Source organism: Gavialis gangeticus, unplaced genomic scaffold (genome assembly GCF_001723915.1).
Source record: "Gavialis gangeticus isolate Ggan-Ray unplaced genomic scaffold, GavGan_comp1, whole genome shotgun sequence".
Taxonomy (NCBI): Eukaryota; Metazoa; Chordata; order Crocodylia; family Gavialidae; genus Gavialis; species Gavialis gangeticus.
The window spans coordinates 137051168-137056761 of NW_017729024.1; the positions used below are offsets into that span (position 1 = coordinate 137051168).

A 5594-nucleotide genomic window follows, 5' to 3' on the forward strand; every position below is an offset into this window, starting at 1 on the left:
AAACACGGGCCGAGGAACTGCCCGGCCCGGAGACTCTTCACTTTTTCGTGAGGACCGGGCGGGGCGGCTCCCGCCTCGAAACAAGCCTGAGGTCCCGCTGCCCTCACCCGAAGTGCGGCTTTGCGCTTACCGGGAAGGAGCACGCTCACGGCAGGCCGGGTCGATCCTACTTTTTCTGCAGCCTTTGGAAAGCTGCGGACATGGTGGGGCCGTGCTGAGAAGCCTTGCAGGCGCCTCCATTGATGTGGCAAACTGTCTTCATAGATGATCTCTGCCTGCCTTGGGAGGTGGCACCAACACTACGTGTTGTTGCAGAGCTGGTAACGTGTCTGGGCTCTTCCGAGATTGCTTCTGAGCCTCAGTTTCTGTTATTTAAATGTTCTTGGCCCTCAAGGGTCTATGGCTAATCTTGATTGCTTTTCCTGTGACCTCAGATGGAAACTATCATTCACAGGCTGAGCCACACCATTGATCTCTGAAGACAAAAGGCAATATTTTAAACTTCAGTCCTACACTGTTTCACTACTGATTTCACTGGCAGAAATATCCAACTTGTTTTTTCCTTACCGGATTAAGCAAGCTTTTAGTATTAATCAGCCAAAAATAACAGGGGAAAGAGGTAGGAGAGGACAGTGACTCCTAAGGGAACGCTATTATATTATCATCATGCTCAGTGGCCCTCCTCATCCATCAGGACCCTGCTGTTGTAGGCGCTGTACAAACAAAGAACAAAAAGACAGTCCCTGATCCAACTAGCTTACAATCTAGATATATAATAATGGCTTTGGCTTCTAGAATCACAGTAATTAATGCTTCCCTGCGATTGAATTTCCAGATCCATAGAGAGTCCTGCAAGGTTGTATCCCGCACACCTGATTGCACCCACAGTTGACTCCACATGTCAACCACACAGTGAATTTAGCCTGTGGTCTGGCCTCACACCACTCATCAGCAGGCTCATCCATGGGTCCAGAAGTTTGAGCACTACTATATTGCAACAATGTGATTTCATCTGGAAACTCCTAATCAGGTTGTTCATTTCAAACATATTGAAAGCCCATATTTTCTATTATTATACTTTTTCTGTTTTGTAATTGTATATAACAGATAAGTTAAGGCTGACAGGTTATAGGTATATAGGTTAAGGTAGCTTTTCATTACCTTTTTTTTTGCTTTGGATAATTTAGGACTTCTGTTTAAGACACACTGACACAACAGTCCACAGTTTCACCATTTTTTTGATCTCTTATTTACCTAAACTTCTTGAAAAACTGAAGATGCTATCAGCCAGCCTGTGATTCTGACAACAATAGAACTATTTTAGACTGTAAGCTTCTTGGAAAAGAGATTATAGATTTGTATGTGTTTATTCATTTCCTAGGATATGAGCCCTCAATCTTGCTAAGAGCCTGGGGGACACTACAGCAACATGAAAATAAAAGACTAGAACACAGACCTATCAGGAAGTCTCCTGCTTTCAGCAACTATAGCATGGATTAAAGGCCTACACTTATCAGTTTTATACTTCAAACATCAAAGATATTTAACAACATGTTCATTTCTTTGAAAATGAACTGACACTCTGATGAACCCTTTTGCCATCTCTTCATATATAAACCCCTGAGCTACTACTCCCTTTTCAAAAAAGCTGTCACATTTTCAAGAAGAGGAATCATTAGGTTCTTTGTGACTTTAGAATGGTTATTATTCTTAATGGGATGTGGCCGTTTGCTGCTTTTTCATTGTTTCATGCAGATCCAGTGAGTAAAGTGGTTCTTAACAATAGTAACTGAAGGCTGTTTGGATCAACCATGACTGAATAGACGATGAAGAAGATTATTGTGAAAGGCTTTTTTAATGATACACAATATATTAAAAATGGAAAGAGGCTGATTCAACCTGATTTCTTGTAGGTTAAAAGACATGTAAGTAGTAAGACTCCCTGGTTTGCATTTAGGGAAAGGGAGAAAAACAACAAATAAGATTAAATACAAAGGAAGAAACAGTTAAAGAATAGATTACAGCTCTCTAGCAAGTAGCTTAGGGCCTGATCCTCAGAGATACTGTATTAATGAAAATCAAAGACATTCAGCACCCTGACCTTGATAGTAGGTTATGAGTTTCACTGAATAGATCAGCCACAGAAACATACTTTAGTTTGGTCCTGGTTTTGTTGTGGCAACACATCTAATCTACAGCATGTTCTTTATGCACCTAAATATGCAGTTGGCACCTAAGACCACTTTGTAGATGGTACTGACCTTTAGTAGAGTCCTTTTCAGGAACTGCTTAACTGTACAAATGCCTAATGGTATGTTTACACTGATATTTAAAGTTGACATGGAGGGTCCTGCTCAAGCAGCCTAAGCCACATAAGCCACTCGTCCCTGGCTGTATCTTACGCTGTGGTCCAAACAAAACTTGTCTATGTTGTGATTCCAATTCCTTGAGCAGAACCATCCTTGGAATCAGGCCATGAAATATATGTATTTCTCTTTTTTGTTGGCTCTATTTAGTCAGTAGCCAGGAATAAGAGTGTGGAAGGGCTGGAAGTTAGGAACAGAGTGTTATGGGACTGATGTTGATGGACTCTGTGCTTGCAACTTCAGCACCCAGGTGAGCTCCAAGCACACAGCTGGTCAGAATAGACTAGGAAGAGGCTTGATCTCACACCCTGTAGTTCAACAGTTGCTGGCTTGAAATGGACTACTTCTGAGGCTGAGCTTAAGAGTGTCATTGTAGCAAGAGAGCAGCCTTATCGTCAAGCCTAACTACCAGTGTAGACCTAGCATAAATCTTCTATATGCCTGGTTGGCATTTTTAAGGACTACTTCTATTCCACAAAATAGCCATGGCCCGCAGATCTGGGGCACAAAACTAAGCATGGGTCCAAGTAGCAGAATTGAACAGCACGCACCCCTTCATGCAGGCTGAATTTTGCAAAGGGGACAACATAGGGAAAGGGATTAAAAGCAGGCAGATGAGGATACAGAAGGGCTTGGGACACAAAGTAGAATAGTATCTGGGTAGGGGGTTAGGAGACACAAGATGACTAGGCACAAAGAGGGGGCTGGACCACAAATATTACTTATAGCTTAGGGAAAAAATGTTGGTGGGGTTAACTACGGAGAAGGTGCCTGAGAGAACCAAGAGAAGGGGAAGGGAGAAGTGCTGTTTTCCCCTCTTTATTAGGACTGTTGGACTGGCCAGGATCTCTCTCCATCTCATTGCAGGGAGCTATTTATTGTTGCTGTTTTCTGTGCTTGTTATATTTTTCCAGCACTGTACATTTCTCGCTTAATGTCAGGTCAAAGAACAACACTACCCCAGCATAGGATATGGCTCTTTTCATTACTGGCAGAGCGTAGGTTCCACTAGGTATTTCAATGACTCTAGGGCCTGAACCCAAGGAGAATGATCAGCTTTAGGACATTCCCGATATAAATAAGGTTTAGTGTAACTTCTTGGAAAATTTTCCATTTCTGGAAGTTTACTGAGGAAGGATACGGCATTGTGCTGGCTGTGTGCAGAACTTCAGCTCTTCTCCTCCTTCTTCCTACTATCCTTAACTCCACGCAGATTCTCTACCCTCCCTTGCAGCTCCATCTATAAAACCACATCTAGCCCGTGCCTTTTGGTGGGTTATTCAGTAGACAGGTCTCTGTGATGCCCATGTATCCACAGCTAGCTCTTTTTCCTGCAGTTACTAGACATCCTGTTGTGGTACAAATGCTTGGGGGGACACCAGGGAGCAGGGGGGCATGGGATTTTCAAATGGGGGATTTGCAAGGGGGTTTCAAAATGGATATGAATTGACTTTTCTATCATTGTTCTGCATTTCACTAGACATCATTGCACTCTCAACAATATAGCTACTTAAAACAGGTGTTTGAGTGGGGCCACTGCTTTTGTTGGGCAGTGTTGCATTCCATGTGTCTCCTTGCCTCAAGGATGGCACTGGTCTCATCTTCTGGCTAATATAGGCAGCTCTCTGCTCAGAAGACTAGATTCTGAAAATCACTTAAAGTGCTTGACTTGTCTCATGAACTATAGAGGAAGCCTTCTTACAAGACTCAGGCTGTGAATTCCACTAGCTGTTGGTTGCCTGGAGGTTGGCATTAAGAAGAACAATTCTTAAATATCTTTAAAAATCTTTGGTTTCAAGTGGTTTATTTTCATGCATCCTACCTCTATTCCTAATTGAATTAAGATAAACTAAAATAAACCATGTACAAACTGAAATGAATATTCACGCAAGCATTTGCTCTTGCTTTTGGTTTAAATTTACACCTTAGTCAGACTGCTACAGATCTGGGACTTGAATTGTCAAAGGTAACTTTTGGATTGTCAAAGGTAGCTTTTGGTACAGATGGTGGAAAACCCAACTGAGGGGGCAGGGTGTTCTCAATTTGCTGCTCCCAGATTCTTCACAGGGAAGAATTGGCTGAGAATGTGAAGGTAGAAGTGGGGTGACAGTGACCATGAAATGATTGCATGTATCTAAGATACTAAGGAAAGATAAAAAGGAGAGGAGCAGAATAAAGACACTGGACTTCAGAAAAGCAGACTTTAACAAGCAGACTGATGAGCAGGATCCCCTTGGAGACAAGTCTAAGGGGAAATGAAGTCCAGGAGAGCTGATTGTGCTTTAAGGAGCAACAGCAAGCTAACTAGTAACATAATCCAGAGAAGACTGAGGTATTGCCTTTTTTTACTTCTGTCTTCACAATAAGGTCAGATATCAAATGATGATGTTGGCAACACAGATAGGGGAAGAGATAAGTAGCCTGTAGGAGTGAAGGTACAGGTCAGGGATTACTTAGAGAAGCTGGGTGTTGTGAAGTCATCAAGGCCAGATAAGTTGCACCCTAGAGTACTGAAGGAATTGGCTGAGATAATTTGAGAGCCATTGGGTACCATCTTTGAATACTTGTGAGGTGAGGTCCCAGATATCTAAAAAAGGGCAAGTATAGTGCCCATCTTTATGTAAAGGAACAAGGAAAATCCAGAATTAAAGACTAGTCAGTCAGTAAGATGGCAATACCTGGAAAAACTGGGCAGATCATCAAAGAATCTATTTCTAAGCACCCATAAGAGAACAAGGGGATCAGCAATATCCACCATGGATACTGTCTCAGAAACATCCTAAGTATATGCTGCCAACACAAAAGTTCTGTACCTGACATGCGCAGTTGAAATCTGTGAGTGGAAAGTTCCAAGGCTCACCCAGCTCGTGCCCCCTGGGTGACCTGCGGACCTGTCAGTCATGTCTGACCTACTTTCCCCACAGATGCATGCTCAGCAACAGCAAAAGCAAAAGCATGAGGTAATCTGACTAGAAATTTCTTCCCTCTGAGTGTTCTGATTGGCCACTAAATTCAAATAAAAGTTCTGTGAGCTCCTCCCTCAGAGGGAGATCAGGGGGAGATCAGGGGGAGACCGTGTTAGCTGGAGACAGAGGCTGGTGTTCCAGGGACTGTCTTTCAGTCAGGCTTCTGGGCCTATTGATCTCCTCCCTCGATTGGCAGTCCGTGTCCTTTGCTGTTATTACTTTGCTGTTTGGATTTCCTGGCTTCGACTTACCTTTGGCATCG

The 5594-nt window shown here is 42.9% G+C and overlaps 1 long non-coding RNA gene across 1 annotated transcript; it reads left to right on the forward strand.

Moving 5' to 3' along the window:
• Positions 1–16: 16 nt before the first annotated feature.
• LOC109297777 lies at positions 17–1893 on the forward strand. The gene is made up of 2 exons (XR_002097412.1): positions 17–287; positions 836–1893. It is a non-coding gene; the product is annotated as an uncharacterized LOC109297777 (long non-coding RNA).
• Positions 1894–5594: the final 3701 nt, after the last annotated feature.